The sequence below is a fragment of the Rutilus rutilus genome (genome assembly GCF_951802725.1).
Source record: "Rutilus rutilus genome assembly, chromosome: 5".
In the NCBI taxonomy this organism is placed as follows: domain Eukaryota; kingdom Metazoa; phylum Chordata; class Actinopteri; order Cypriniformes; family Leuciscidae; genus Rutilus; species Rutilus rutilus.
In genome coordinates this window covers 5,856,918-5,873,550 of record NC_140213.1, presented here as the reverse complement: position 1 = coordinate 5,873,550, position 16,633 = coordinate 5,856,918, and the positions used below count along the sequence as shown (strand labels likewise).

The following is a 16,633-nucleotide window of genomic DNA, read 5'->3' as shown; positions in this document are numbered from 1 at the left end:
TGATCTCTGCACTATAACAGAGATAATGAAACTCAGCCTCCATCAAGAGAAACACAAGCCTAATGAGCTGCTGCAAAATGGACTAACTCACAACAACTGTCCATCCCACAGCAAATGCCCTGAAAAAAAAACAGCCTGTAATTACAGTTCCACAATGCAACACACTGGCAAAATAAGATTATATTCAGTGAAAATGAGAGGAAAACCTGCTTAATTGAGCAAAGGATTCTGCTGCAATGACTCGATATGTATTGCGATGTTATTAAAGGTTGCTATTAAAAAAGAATAATCTCATCTCTTGGGACAAATGGTGTGAGCAGCACGTCGAGTAGCACACAATGCAGTTATTCATGAAGCATGGCCACATCAAAAATGGGTCTCACCTACAGACAATTTGCTAATTGCATTTCCATTCTTTATTTAGTTGAAGCTGCTTGAGTTTGCAGTGCCTTATGGACATCTGAACATAATTATTCATAATTATTGAGAGATTCTCAAAGGATTTCTTCAGAGATGTTGAACATTGATGTCTGTTGTATTCAGTCCTGAAGATCTGTCAGGGCCATCTGAGCTTTGCTCTTTCGGTCTCAAATGTTGACGTTAACATGTCTAATTTTGTTTCAAAACACTTGTCGGTCCAGTGCCGTGTAATGAATGGCGAATGACGTATATTTTTATTTTCCAGTCTTTGGCTGTCTGTAATGCATGACTCCACTTCCAATTAAAGGCCATTACTGAAAAAAAAAAAAAAAAGCCTGCCTGCCTCCTTCATGGCCACTGACTGCATTAAGCTCGCTCTTATTCTCTCCCTGTTTCCTTCCTCTCTTTTAGTGTCATCTCGTCATGAATTTCTGATGTGTTTATTAGTTAGTGTCTGTATTTGCATTGAGATCATCTGATGCTTCCTAATGCTGCTCTGCCCGAGGCACCGCTCCCAGCTTTCACTGCAGGCACAAGCTGTTTTCTTTCTGCATTCTTAGTGAAAGGGAAGTAATTCACACTTGTTTCATGTAAGGTATGAAGTGGCATCGAAATTTGCATTAGATTCATTGACCATTACACCACACGCTATACTTAATTTAAGCACGTATTAGCAAGACTATTTTATGAGCTGTTACAGTATATGATCAAGAATGAGCTTGATTCACTGTCGTGTATGAAGAAGTGTTGCAGGAGCATTCATCTAGATGGTTTAATACAGCTTTAACCCCACACACGGGCCCGCCCACGTGCATATTGCACGAAAAAAACTTGCATTCATTTGTAGGAATTACAAGCTCTAATCAGACTGTCCAAGTCTTATGCATCTTTCTTGAGGTGCACAGATTTTTGCCAGTCTGCTCGGAAATAAAAAGGTTTTGAAGTTACTGGGTTAATATAAGTAGGGATAAAAAGGTTCGTGCAACTGAAAATTTTTAGGAATTCACCATATATCTATTGGTAATCAGCAGATGTTTTACTGCAATTTATTTTCTGCAAGAATTAAATATTGATATTGGACATTTCATTGTGCATGCCCATTTATACTGTACATTTTAAAATGTTTTCAAATTCACATGTAGCATTTAAACCAATTTATGTTATTTTGGTGATAATAGTGTTTGGACTGAAATTTGCGGGGAAAAAAAGAAAAAGGTTTGGATAAAATCATGTCATGCTTTCGTTTCCTCCAGCTCGCTTTCTGATTATCGTTTCGTTCCATGTGACAATCTACAGAGTGAGTGTGCGTTTGTCTTCAGGGGTTTATGACCTATACTGCAGCCATCCACCAGGGGGTGATCGAAATGTTTTGGCTTCACTTTTCAGGATGCGTGCGGCACACTTTTCACCAACAGAAATGTGTATTTTTCTACTGTCTTGTCTTTTCTGAGAAAAGAAAAAGGAAATAATATTGCTTCTGGATAGACAGATATTCTGATCACAATGGTTTTATAAGTGTTCACTGAGACGGTTGTTGCTTCCTATGTCGATCACACCATCTGTTCCTGTTGTAGTCGGCGGTTCTTGGCCAAAATAAGCTGCATCTTATTATTTGCTTTGTTTTGCTTACAGCTTTAAGAGAAATTCAGAAATATAATTTGGAGAATCCATACTGAGAAACAGTGACTCCAATCAGAGTCACAAAAATGTACCCCTGTTATCTGGTAAACTGAATGCATGCCAAGACAGCTTGCTTGTTGAAGTGGCATGAGTGTTTGCATGAACAGGGGTATACAATAATGTACATTTAAATTAAAGTCTAAAACATTCTTAGTGCTGTAATTACTAACGAGGCCATTCATGTTTTAGTTCATTAAACTTGTTTAAGTCGATCCTTCATCGGTTTAACGTACTAAAGGAAGTCACTGTCTTTGGCACACATGTAGATTGCTCATTTCAGCACGACACTGAAATGTTTCTGAGTGCTTGTATTTATAGCGAGAGACTCATACTAATTGCCTAATACTGTCTGATATACTTTAATAATGTTATATCCCTCTGCTAAAATAGAGAAAATTACTGGCATTCTAGCACCCACGCAAACAGTTGGCAGAGTGCTAGATTAGAGTTTCTAATTAGTAATAGATTGTGTTCAGCCGGTAATGATTGGTGATTAGGTTGTCTGGTGCTGAGTAGTTTCCACAGTATCAGCTGTGCTGAGTCACTGACCTTCGGCTGACCAGCAGAATCATTTTCTGCCTCACCAAACAAATTGTCTTGTTGGGTTTCTAAACTGTCAAAATGAAGATAATTTGAAGGAATTGGGTCAAATGATTCGGCTTTAAACAACATTGTGTCAAGGAATGGCCTCATGTCTCGTGCTTAGTAATTTGTCTATGGATCATATCCTATTGAAGGGATATGAAGTACCTCCATCCGTTTTTAGGACACCATAGATGTCGCTGCCTATGATAGGCTGTCCCACAATTCTGTGAGTGCAGTTCTGTGGTGAGTTGAAAGGATAAAAAGATCCCTATTGATGTTTCTTCTGTGATTATTGTCCAAACGTGTAAAAATCGAACATGGCCTGCTCTCATTTGGCAGTACATTTTCAATCAGGACCAAAAGATTGAGTCAGGAACATGTTCTGGCTTCACTTCTGGTTGAGTCTTTTTGGGGAAACACAATGGTACAAAAAGCTTTATGTTTGTCATTGAACCATGAACATGAAATGTGAGCTGCCCAAATTTGGCTTTAAAGAACTTCAGACCCTTCCCAACCAGCGTGCCAAATCTCATTAGATTGAGTCAGGACCATGGGAATAGATTTGTTTTGTGCCATTCCTTGCCCTCAGGTCTGGACACATGTCTATATTGTCTCTAATGGCTCCAAAGTTGCTGACAAGCAAATAGATCCGTAATGTCTCATTAGTGGTTAATAGGCACTCCTGATGAGTGCTTGTGTTCCTTTGCATAAATATGTTACGTAAGGCTTTCTCCTCTAGTGTTCCATCAGTCTGAAGAGGGTAGGGACCTATTAAAGTCACCAACTGCTCTCTCCACACAAACACTCCCTATTCCCAATCCATATATGTGGATTAGGGGGTCTAAATCTGGGGTTTAGGGTCTTTATAACCCACCTTTTGATGATGAGAATGTGCTTAAGATACATAAAAAACCTCAGATCCTTTACTTCAACTTATTTTTCCAATTATGGGAAATAACTCAAATTCCCAGCTGGAGACCAAAAAGTGAAAGTTATATTTCTCAATGGGTTCGCTAATTAAAGCGTTATGTGTTGTCAGCTGAAAGGAGAGTGGTGGCTGAGCGTTAGTGGAGGAAATGGGTGGAGAGAGAGAAAGGGCAGAGCTACATAAAGCTCAGGTGAGACCTTCATACTGCACACGCTGCACTCTGAGCAGGCACTGATGACAGAGAACCTGCCTCAGCACCAATCTGGGCTTGTAATCACTCCGATTTGTTAACTAAATGAATCGTGTCCGGGCCGGCATCTCCGGGGAGACATTTTTATAACAGAAAAACAGAGAAGCTGGCAGGAAAGGTGGGAGACGAACGCGGCAGCTGTCGGATGAGAGAGTGCTGGAGATTTCGGGCTCGCTCGAGTAAATTTCTCATTTTTAAATCTCTAAATATTATGGAAGGGAACAGTTGGGGCATGTATTTTCTTGTGACAAAGACAAATAAGCAGCAGCAGAGAAAGCGTTGTTGCAGAGGATTAAATACACAGCCAAGAACGAGGATTTTTGGAATACCTGGAGATTAGCATTCACATTCATCTGAATGGCAATTGCTTGGCTGGCGGCAGGACGCATCTGATTTGATTTTCTTATGGGCACTCAATTCTGACCCGTAAATGTGACTAATCACTCTGATGCCACATTGAATGAATGTGAATCGCCACAAGAATGACAGCCTGTCAATAAAGAAAGATGTCGTTTGCAATGAGCTGTAGTTACGGCATCTACCAGCAGGGACTAAATGAAGTAAACTTCTAAACTGGGGCCAAGTTAGGCATCCCAATGTACAACATTTACATGTTTGCATTCTTTTATCCAAAGCGACTTACAGTACAACAAACATAAGCTATTAGGCACTTTAAAAAAAAACAATTATTATCCCAAAAATACAGCGCCGGTCCCGCTTTGCCAATTGCCCCATAAAAAGAAAGGAGTCAACAAATGAAGTTGTTTCACAGCTGTTGATCAGTAACATTCTCTTCCTCCATAGCAGGCTAGGCCAAGTGATACATCATTCGTTTTATGTAAGTATGTTTAATGTTTTTTAGTATTATTTATTTTCTTTTTGCTATATGTTAATTATCTAGGCTACATAAAAACCTGTGATATCTGTGCGGTTTTTATTTGCTAATTAGTTTTAGTTTATTTTATGAGTAATTCAGTTGAATGCCTTGTTAGGTTACCAGAGTTGACCTGTCATGGTTAGGTGTGTGTGTTGTTACACATATGTTTAAATATGTTTTTAGGCTCCACTAGTTGTGAAGTTTTGTTTTAACAGTTTATAGAGTTTTATAAGTCTAATAAAAAGCTGTCCGACTGTGTTTGTCATTTGTAGTGCTAGCATTACTTTATCTTACGGTCAGTTTAATTAAACGCAATGTTTTATCTCTGTTATTCTGAACGTTTAGCATAGCCCTAATGTTTGTGTCATTTTTTTCACAGTTTCTACAAGCTGTAACAGAATGTTTCAGGGTGCGGGTGGGACACACCCCTGGCGAACAAATAAAGTCATTTGATTGGCCGAAATTCTCTGATCTCTGAACAATGACCATCCTTGCCTCTACGGGGGACTTCAGATTTAATGATACACGTGTGGCTATTCTCACTCTCACAGGTGCTCAGTTGTTTTGCTCCAATAATACTTTCATGCAACAAGGCGCCGTTTGTTCAGTGACTGCATGGACTCTTGTAGGAGTGAAGTGAGGTAGGGAGGTGCAGTTCCAGTGGTAGTCCTGAAAGCCAGCGTCAAAACATTATGTTTTATTCTGGCCACAACTGGGAGCCAGTGGAGTGAGATCAATATAAAAGATCAGTATAAAACAAGATCTAATGAAACATATAAATGCACACAAGCAGGCCACAAATTCTTGATCATTGCATCAACGGCAGTTAGTTCGAAGGTCTTACGCTGATTTAAAGTGTTAGTTCACCCAAAAATGAAAATGATCCCATAGTTTACTCACCCTCGAGCCATCCTAGGTGTATATTACTTTCTTCTTTCCCTTTAATCCTAGTTTACAATGACTTAACTCGCTACTTATCTACCAAAGTACAATGCATTGTTGGATAAATTTACTAGCTAGTCACGAAAGTTTCACGAAACTGTAGTAACTTTATTGCACATCCTTCGTTCAAACCACATAGATGTAGGTTAATGATGTCATGCAGGTGATGGAGTAATATCTTCTTATTAATTGGTTCAAGATCAAATGGTAGATTATTGCTCTAAATAACAAACATGGTATCTGAGGAATGCTTTGCTATTTTTGTTCTCTGTTGTTTTGCTTTATTTACCGATGTTTGATTCAATTGCGGATTCCCTCTTAAGTCATACGCATGGGTTCCCCTGAGCACTAGGGCAAATGGATTGAAAGATATAGATTATACTGCATCTTAGCCTGCTTATTTTACTCAAGAGCATAATTTAATAAGTCCACATGTCATACTAATGAGAAACTTCTAACCACAGGTCAAAAGCAGTAGTCATAACCACACAAGTTTGTGAATGTTCGTTGAAACTTTGGTTTCGGGAAACACTAACAATGCTTTTGGGAAATGCACCCGATCAGGGACAATCAGGGCTAGGTAGTGATGAAGTTTACCAAGTTTAAATTCAGTATACTAGAGTTTAGTCAAGATACAGCCACTTCATGTTTCTCAGCTTTGGTGCCAAATTTGTTCATTCTTTATGTTTATCAAAATGCTTTTAATAACTTTTTATTGGGATTGTGTGAAGGAGACAAATTTGTGTCAGATTACACAGTCAAGATTGATTGCTCAAAAATTACAGCTGTAGAATGAGGACACCCCCCCGCCCCCCACACCCACAAAATTTAAAATGATTGAAAGGTTATATAACTGGTCTTGAAAAGTTGTCATTACATTGCATATGACCCAAAGAGTCTAAAGACAGCCGAGTAAAGAGTAAATTGCTTACAAAGAAGTTTTTGTGATCTAAGAGGTGGTTATTCTCCCCAAACTGCTCATAGATACCCTGAAGCCATGATAATTACCAAGCTTCATCTCAAAGAACTTGAATTGCAAAAACACAGCACTATAATTGTATTGCTGTGTCGGAACTTAAACAGATGTCACTTACCTCAACATGTCCCAAGGAAGAATTTTGGGCCATTCAGTTCAAAAGTATTAAGCTAAAATGTTAAAGGGTTTGAGACTCCAAATGTGCAGAAGACACTTAGATGGCTATGACATTCATTTACCAGAATATTACAGTGTTTCTACTGTGAATGACAGTGAGACAGTGCTCATTTGTGGGAGTGTGCATGCCCATAATGGGCACCAGTGAGGTCAGGATACGAGGGCTGGATGTCTGATTGCTCTGTCTGCTGGGGGTCAGAGGGGGGACAGAAGAGAGGGTGGCACTCAGGTTTTTGGAGCAAATTGCTTTTTGTGTAGGATGAAAGACACGGCGGAAAACTCCAGAGAGACACTAAGAGAATGAAGATAGACATAGAGAGAAACAGGGAACAGAGACTTATAGAGAGTTCACTGAAAAGAGCTCGCACAAAAGTCTTATCATGCTTGACAAGCATCTGTCCTGTCAAAGTCAGGTTCCATTTGGCCAAAAAAAAAGAGAAGGTATTTCAAATATATGCTTTAAACAGCGCAGCTTAAAGCCTAACTTGGAATCAAAAAATGTTCAGTCTTAAAATATATTTTTGATAAATGCAATATGTATCTTTTTAAAATATATATTATTTCAAATATGAATGTATTTAGATTGAAAATAAATGAAGAAACTAAAACTTATTGAAAACCTGTTAATTTATTTATAAATATCTTATAATCTGTATTAGCAATAGATTTTTTAAAATGTATTTAAAAATATATCCAAAAAGATGTTTGTATGTTTGTAAATGGTTGCATTACTTTTATTTTTTGTTGCTTAAGCTTAAGCCAATGAGATTTAAGGAAATTGTGGATATTAACTTGGTAATCTGCAAAAAAAAAAATATATATATACAATATATGTTATGAAGTTTTTGTTCTTATGTTATTAATGTTTAATTTCCGTTCTTATTCTCTGTGCTTTCTTTTAAAACATTTGTCCAAGCACATTGATCAAACACTCAGTGTGTATGTGTGTGGAAATGACTGTGTGTGCTTAGCGTACTGACCTGAAATGACCTTGTCCAGATCAAGGCAGCTTTTGTATGCCTGCCAAAACACTTAACAAGCTATATATGCTCATTGTGATAACGGGAGTGTGCTGTCAACATTCATTCACTAAAGATGCACATTAACTCAGAATTCCCCTGACCCTCGATTTGAGACGGCACAGTAGGGTGTTTGGATAAGTCACCTCTCCCTGATGAGAACATAAACCAGAGCATCACTGCAGCTGCTGTGTAATCTAATCTACATACTGCTCTCCTCGCCTTAGTGCATTACCGACAGCGCTACCTTTTATATGCCAAGACTTAATAGTCTTCAAGTACACTCCTTAACCTCTGCCCACTCCCAACCCCCCACTTTTCACACAAGAATAGCACACCAATGAATGCGTATGAGCTCAGCGGAGGATGCTTTACTGAAACTGATCTGAAGGGCAGTACAGTAACCATTCTATGCCCTCCTTTTCCTGTAACTCTGAATAGGATTTAGGCCCATTATGAAATGAATTGGCTTATGTAGACTTGCTGGTGGAAGTGTCCATAAATTTGCTAATATATAGCAGTGGTGCTTAAAGAGTAAGTTCACCCATGTCGTCCCAAACCTGTAAGACTTTCGTTCATCTTCAGAACACAAATGAAGATCTTTTTGATGAAATCTGAGGGATTTCTGTCCCTCCATTGACAGCTACACAACTGACACTTTGACGCTTCAAAAAGTTCATAAAGAGATCTAAAACTAATCCATATGAATTGAGCGGTTTAGTCCAAATTTTCAGAAGAGACTCAATCACTTTATATGACGAACAGATTGAATTTAGGCTTTTATTCACTTGTAAACATTCATCAACGCACACATCTTATATGGTAAATGGAAGCTCAAGCATGTTCGATTGACATGCCAGAACCAATGAGGTTCATTCTCATGTTACGCAGCACGTTTGAGCTTCAGCAAGAACCAATGAGGATCATTCTTGTGTTACGCATCACGTTTGAGCTTCAGCAAGAACCAATGAGGTTCATTCTCGTGTTACGCAGCGCATTTGAACTTCTGCAAGAACCAATGAAGTTCATTCTCGTGTTACGCATCACGTTTGAGCTTCAGCAAGAACCAGTGAGGATCATTCTCGTGTTACGCATCACGTTTGAGCTTCTGCAAGAACCAATGAAGTTCATTCTCGTGTTACGCATCACGTTTGAGCTTCAGCAAGAACCAATGAGGATCATTCTCGTGTTACGCATCACGTTTGAGCTTCAGCAAGAACCAATGAAGTTCATTCTCGTGTTACGCATCACGTTTGAGCTTCAGCAAGAACCAATGAAGTTCATTCTCGTGTTACGCATCATGTTTGAGCTTCAGCAAGAACCAATGAGGATCATTCTCGTGTTACGCATCACGTTTGAGCTTCAGCAAGAACCAATGAGGTTCATTCTCGTGTTACGCATCACGTTTGAGCTTCAGCAAGAACCAATGAGGTTCATTCTCGTGTTACGCATCACGTTTGAGCTTCAGCAAGAACCAATGAAGTTCATTCTCGTGTTACGCATCACGTTTGATCTTCAGCAAGAACCAATGAGGTTCATCCTCGTGTTACGCATCACGTTTGAGCTTCAGCAAGAACCAATTAAGTTCATTCTCGTGTTACGCATCACGTTTGATCTTCTGCAAGAACCAATGAGGTTCATTCTCGTGTTACGCATCACGTTTGAGCTTCAGCAAGAACCAATGAGGTTCATTCTCGTGTTACGCATCACGTTTGAGCTTCAGCAAGAACCAATGAGGTTCATTCTCGTGTTACGCATCACGTTTGAGCTTCAGCAAGAACCAATGAAGTTCATTCTCCTGTTACGCATCACGTTTGATCTTCAGCAAGAACCAATGAGGTTCATCCTCGTGTTACGCATCACGTTTGAGCTTCAGCAAGAACCAATGAAGTTCATTCTCGTGTTACGCATCACGTTTGATCTTCTGCAAGAACCAATGAGGTTCATTCTCGTGTTACGCATCACGTTTGAGCTTCAGCAAGAACCAGTGAAGTTCATTCTCGTGTTACGCATCACGTTTGAGCTTCAGCAAGAACCAATGAGGTTCATTCTCGTGTAACGCATCACGTTTGAGCTTCAGCAAGAACCAATGAGGTTCATTCTCGTGTTACGCATCACGTTTGAGCTTCAGCAAGAACCAATGAGGTTCATTCTCGTGTTACGCATCACGTTTGAGCTTCAGCAAGAACCAATGAGGTTCATCCTCGTGTTACGCATCACGTTTGAGCTTCAGCAAGAACCAATGAAGTTCATTCTCGTGTTACGCATCACGTTTGAGCTTCAGCAAGAACCAATGAGGTTCATTCTCGTGTTACGCATCACGTTTGAGCTTCAGCAAGAACCAATGAGGTTCATCCTCGTGTTACGCATCACGTTTGAGCTTCAGCAAGAACCAGTGAGGTTTGTTCTTGGCAACACCCTGACAGTCACCCTAACATTATGGAAGTGAGCTTCGCTCGAGCAAATGCTACTATTCAGATAATATAACTGACCAGCAGGGTTTTACATGGGCAATTAGCAGTCACTTTTTATTTAGACAATGTAAAAATCTAGTCTAGTGTTTACAGTTAATCCTAATGGAGCTAGTTCCTCCTTTGATCGGCTTACAAAACGTTCATACGGTTAGAGGAAATGCTGGGTTCACCCCAGTGCAATGTAGGGCTGAGAGGTGTCTGACAGTCTAATCCATAGAGGCTCAGAAAGACTCCTTGGCATTATACTGCATGGATCTTTGTCACGGTTTCACAGTGTCATACAGGAATTCTGGAGTATTCACATTTGCTGTAGAGGAATGCAGGGATAACACTCAATAAATGTAAAACTGGTTATATATTAATGCACACTGACTGCAGTCAAGTATGAACATGCATAATTCAGTCCTCTACCTTCCCTTAAAAATGGACAGATATTTTTAAAACTACACTGTCATTTTTTTGTTTTGTTTTTTGTAAAAAAACTTTTTCTGCCTGCATTAACTATGAGTGAAACATTAATTCATCATTCTGTTTCTGCCACAGCCACCTTATGTAATAAAGGTGAATGGCACTTATTCAGTCATCAAAGATTCACTTATTGTTGTGCATAAAAAAATACTTACACTGTTACACACCTCGAGTCGTTAGCGACCCTATACTAATGTTTACAAAAAAATTATGGGAAAACAGGCATTCTTTTATTCTTTTTTTCTTGTTAATTTGTTTATAATGAATTGCTTGAGTAATACTAAGAAAGTTGATGTCTAACAATGTCTGAATGAGGAGGAAGGTAGTGAATGACGTTCCGGGTCACTAAAGACCCGATGTATGCATTTAAGGGTTAATATTGAATACTGAAAAGAAATAATCAAACACCAAAAAGTGTATTAGCTTTCCCTACTCTCTCCCTAAGATCTGTTTTGAGTTCCACAGGTTTATTTGTGTGATGTAGCCAGGTGACTGATTCCTCAAAACCGATTACTCTTTGAGATGACAGATTTCGGACCCATCTCGGGTTTCCATTCATCTTTTCTGTCGCTCCAAATGAAATCAACCGTGCAGATTGCTTGTGTGAAGCTTCCTGTCAGGCTCAGCGCGCTCTGCCAATGCTATCATCTCAACCCTTCTACCCAAATTAAAGAGCTGTTGCTTTGGCTCTGTTTTTTTGCTCTTTGATTACTGTTGAAGAATGAGTAAGTACTCCTCTAATGGTATTTCCTTCTGCAGCTGTCTCTCTGCTGAAGTGGTTTGTTGTTGTGTATTTGTGTTCATGGGGACAGATCCTGTCTTGCTGGTGATGCTTTGTATCATTGGCTTCCCTTACAAATGGCTGTTTTCAACAGAATACAGTTTTTGTGCCTATCAGAAGTCTAAATAAGGTTCTACTCACACACAATTTGGTTATGGAAGAGAATGTTCTTTAACTGTAGCAACACCATTTGTTACATTTTTAGAGTCACAGCCAAATTTTGAGAATAAGTTCAGTTGGTATAGTATATGCTGTATGAATGGAAACAGTTATCTAGTTGTCTGTGGACACTTTACAGGTTATCCTTTACTGTCAATTACTAATGTTAGTGTATTCTTAGTGTATACACTTCTCTCAGATCATTAACTACTGATTGGTTGATTGGAATGTTGGTCCTGGATCAATAAAGATGTTGATCCAGGAACATGTACCTGGTGAAATCACGCTCACCCAACCCAATATCAAATCTTTAATCAATATCAAAAGTTTTTGTGCTGTGACACATAATTTTGGGTCAGCTGGGACTGTGTGACCCTAAAAAGGATGTAAATATTCTATGTGTGTTGTGCCACCAATTACAGCTCAAAAACAAATTAGGTTTGAGTTGCATCTGCTGAGAGGACATGAAGTGAAGGGTGATAAGAAGGACAGAACACTCAAACCCAAAAACAGCCCAAGAAAACAGGAGACATTTCTCATTTCACTTTTTACCTCTACAACAGGGGGCAATTACAGTTTTGTGTATTTTGACTGTATAAATATCTGTCATACTCCTCTAAATTACATTTAGTCATCAACACTGCACTGTTCAGAGTAACACAAGTGCTCATTCTCCTCAAACGTTTGCTGCCGAGGAGGTCAACCTACATCCAAAGCAATGAGCAGAAACATTTACCATTAGTACAAATAAACAATAATCTCTGAGTGAGACGTGTAAACAAGACAAGCATTAGCCGGGAGCTGGCTAGGTATGCTAACGGCTATAAGCTAGTAGAGGATGTTCAGGAATTCTAGCGTTCCAATTGCTTTTCATGTAAAATACTATTGGGATTTGTTCACCCGCTGTTGAAACAGAGAAAGATAGGTTATAAAATTGATTTTAAGACAAAAACAGAGGATTACGAATCAACTCGACGGAGCTCCAAACTCAAACCACGCAGCAGCAACAAACAGGAACTGACTAATAAATGTAACAAATGTTTCCTTATATTATGGTAGATGGTTTTACCAATTGCAGTGTTTGTTCTTAAAGTCTTAAACACATGGATGTCATAGCTCAGGATAGTCACTCACTATGAATGGGTTTGTGACTATCAGTGTTCTTTATGATCAACTATGTGTTGATCAGTATTATAATTTTATGGCTACAAAATGATTACTCACATGGCGTTAATGGCTTAGGTGATTGAATCAAAACCCCTGGCTGCAGAACCGAACAGCCACGATGGATCAGCCGAGCAATTTCCATTGAGATGAACGGAAATGCTTTTGGATATAGCTTTCTCCAGGTTTTAAAGATTTAGTTAGAATGCAGACGTGGGGGAGAGGTGGACCAAAAGCAGCATCAACAGCTTCCCTGATATGCCTACATAGCTTTTTTTAGAGCATGTGGGTGTTTGTCAAGAAGAGAGAGGACTTTGTACATGTTTACTCTCTTTCTCTGTCAAATACTGTTTTCCATCTGTCAGTTCAGATGGTATTGAATAAGAGCCTGTGTAGTTTTTCTAGAACCCAGCATGAGTAGTCTGAAGGATTGGACTTTCTCTCACATGGTTGCAATGTCCTATCATATTTGAGCTGTCTGGAACACACACCCCAGACAGACTGATCAAATTACTATACAGTTCTATGAAACTCCCGGTGTCTAATTCAGTTATTTTCACTCTGTCATAAAGAGTTCTCTGTTGTTCTTCAGTGTGACTTTTGCTCCAGTAGCAGGAGTGGTTTACTTTGTAGAGCAAACATAACAAGTAAAAAACAGATTACCCATGACACTCTGTGACTCCCTATCGCTGCAGCGCTGTCAAGAGCAGCAAAACAGCAGCTTTGTTAAAGTCGCCATGAAATCAAAATGGACGTTTTTTTGGCTTTTAGTATGAATATGTTAGTCTTATTGTTATCTATAAGCTAGTGTGCTCCGAAAACAATGACACAATTTGTATTTAGAAGATATAAGTGTTCAAAACTTACGGTCACCTCTGCAAATATGGATCAATGATTTTGATGACATCACTCTGCACTTCAGCTTCTCATCAGATTTTCTGTCCAATCAGATGCTCTCAAGAATCTGAAGCTCCACCTGCTACATTATAAATAGATGCTAAAGCTGCAGCTAAATCGGTCACTTTGTTCACACATTTACTATTTTCTACATGGTGAATGGCACATACTGCACTATATAGGGAAAAGGGAACGATTCAGATATGCTTTCCATTGGGGCAAATGAAGTCTGGTTTCACGTTAGTGTCACGCAAACCACTGCAGCTCCGGTCCAGAGACACGAGAGCAGAGAGCGGATCATATGTGTGAGCCAGCGCAGACCACAAAACGTATCGGATCCATTTAAATTCTGCACAGAATGCTATATTTTAAAGCAATATAGAGGAGATTAGGAGGAGAAACAGTTCGAGATTAGAAGGAAACTGCGGCTTTACCGAGCTCAACAGCCCTGGCCGAGCTGTGATATAAACAAAACACTATTGGCTATTTTAAAAAAAGGGGGGGAGCTGTTCAATATGTTCCACCCTGTCTTCCTGTTTCTGTGGTAATTACATCATGTCAATGGGCCTTAAAAGGAATAGTTCACCAAAACCAAATTTAAATATTTTCGTGTCGTTGTCTCATGTCGTTTTCAAACCTGTATGACTTTATTTCTTTAGTGGAACACAAATAAAAATATTTGGCTAAATGTTTAAGCTGCTATTTTCCTTTGAATGAAAGTGAAAAGGTTCATCATGACGATAATTTAGTGATTTGATTGTGAGTATTTGATGAGAAATATTTGATAATCCGTATTTTTTGAAAAACAAATATAGAAAGAATATGATTGTCTGTTAAATTCAATCATTCTGAATAACCTTTTCCATGTTGTTTTTATCAAAAGTTGATACATTTTTTTATTAAAATATAAAATGTTTGAATATTTGGTTAAATTTTGCTTTTCATAAACTAAAATGTTGTTTTGACGGAATAATGACTAAACTTAAAGTATATTGCAATCAAAAGAGAACATTTGTAAAAAATTAACACATCAACGACAAATGGTCACAAGGCACACAAGAAACAATAACGTCGACGTCAATGCTGATGCTACCCGTCTTAAAGCAACACTAACCCCGGATTTCCACCAACTGCGGAACGGCTGCGGAACGGCTCCGCTGCGTGTCGGCTCCGCTCTCCGCCATCCTTCAATACTCACCAGGTCCGGATTTGTTGCGGAACGGCTGCGGCCATGACTGACAGCTGAAGTCACGAGGACCCTCGAGATCTTGTGAATTCACGTATGATCACGCAATATAAGTGCTGAATTGCTGCGGAGCTCTCTGGCATCCGGCAAAAATAGAAGCTCTGCGGATCTGCTCCGGAGGGCTGCGGATCGCCGGAGTCGGAACGCAGCCGTTCCGCAGTTAGTGAAAATACACACATTGACTTTAATGGAAACCTATTGACTCCGCCGCTGTTCCGCAGCGGATCCACAGCCGTTCCGCAGTTGGTGGAAATTAGGGGTAAGGAACTTTTCCTCTTCGGTCGCCCTATAGGCTGGAAGCGGATTTGTCCATTACCGTAAATAATTTCGCCGCCCGCAGCCTACTGTCGCACGCACGCTCGCTGTTTATCTAGCACCGGCTTTGGAATGAACGATGTCCAAAGACAAGGTAGAGTAAGTTGCATGATTTCATGAAAGTATGATGTATTGCGACATCAGAAACGAAGAAAACCTAAATAAATCACTATTGTAACACTTGACGTAAAGCAAGTCAAATTTGTAGTTTTCTTATGTCTCATTCGAACTACAGAAACGCGACCCGGTTTGGCAAACTTGCATAGTGTGGTTATAGCAGATATAGGGCTGCAAAGCGAATCCAGAGGTGCCTTTCACCCTGTTACGACTTTATGAACCACTGATGCGATGTTGCTTTAAATGCACCATGTTTGAACTAGAGGTTGAACAGACCAGGCTGCTCTACCATGACATCAGCTTTAACCTTGACGTCGACTAGTCACTGATCATTCATGGCCTATAGAGGGCGCAACAGTAAAATAAATCTTTGAAGTCCACTTTTGCGCTCCGTTTCAGTTCTTAAAATTACAAATAAATGCATACTCAGAGAGCGCTCCAAAAGACATGTTTGATTATACCATCTGGATGCTCAAAATTGATCGTGTGAATGCACGTTTTACAGGTAAGTTAATCGCCATTCCAGACTGTTACTGCATTGTAACGCACACACATACAGACAGTTGCGCTCATATCACGTGAAGGTCTTGTGCACACAGAATCATTCAGTAGCGCAAAAATGTATTGTAATTTGTAAAGGCTGTTCTGAAATTGAAATGTTCTAGCATATATTTATTAGTAACTAAAACCCACACCTTCACTATTTCAATATTACGCTGCCAGGTGCTTCACACACAAGATTCAGGCTTATTTGTTCATCAATGACGTCTTCAGCGACTTTCATCATGTCGACTTCAAAAAATCTGAAGTCGTTCAACCCCTAGTTTGAACTGAATGCAACCCCTCCTTACTTTCTTTAAAGCTACACTGTGTAATTTTTTAAGTTGATTCTTAGCAAAAAACACTTTGTTCTTTCAAAATGATATGTGCTCATTAATGTGTAATTACTTATACCATTCTCGTAAGCGTAGAGAATAGAATACATATGAGCGAGGCGCTCGAATGGCGGCAGCCATGTTGCGCCTCCATCTTGAAAATACATTAGCCAAAGAGAGACATACCTGGAAATTCAAGCTTCGCCTTTCGCGTTTTTACATTCAGTGGCACCGAGATGAATGCGAGGGGGAGATTACTCGCGACTGCCAGCAGATTTGAAAT

General features: G+C 39.4%; 1 long non-coding RNA gene across 2 annotated transcripts in view; it reads right to left on the bottom strand.

Annotated features, from left to right (window-relative positions):
* Positions 1-13,160, bottom strand: part of LOC311291076 — a 35,612-nt gene extending 22,452 nt beyond the window's left edge. The window contains exon 1 of one of the 2 annotated variants that reach the window (XR_014627507.1): positions 12,961-13,160. This is a non-coding gene — a long non-coding RNA (uncharacterized lncRNA). The remainder of the gene's footprint in view (positions 1-12,960) is intronic. The other variant, XR_014627508.1, reaches the window with a different exon arrangement.
* Between the last annotated feature and the right edge of the window lie 3,473 nt (positions 13,161-16,633).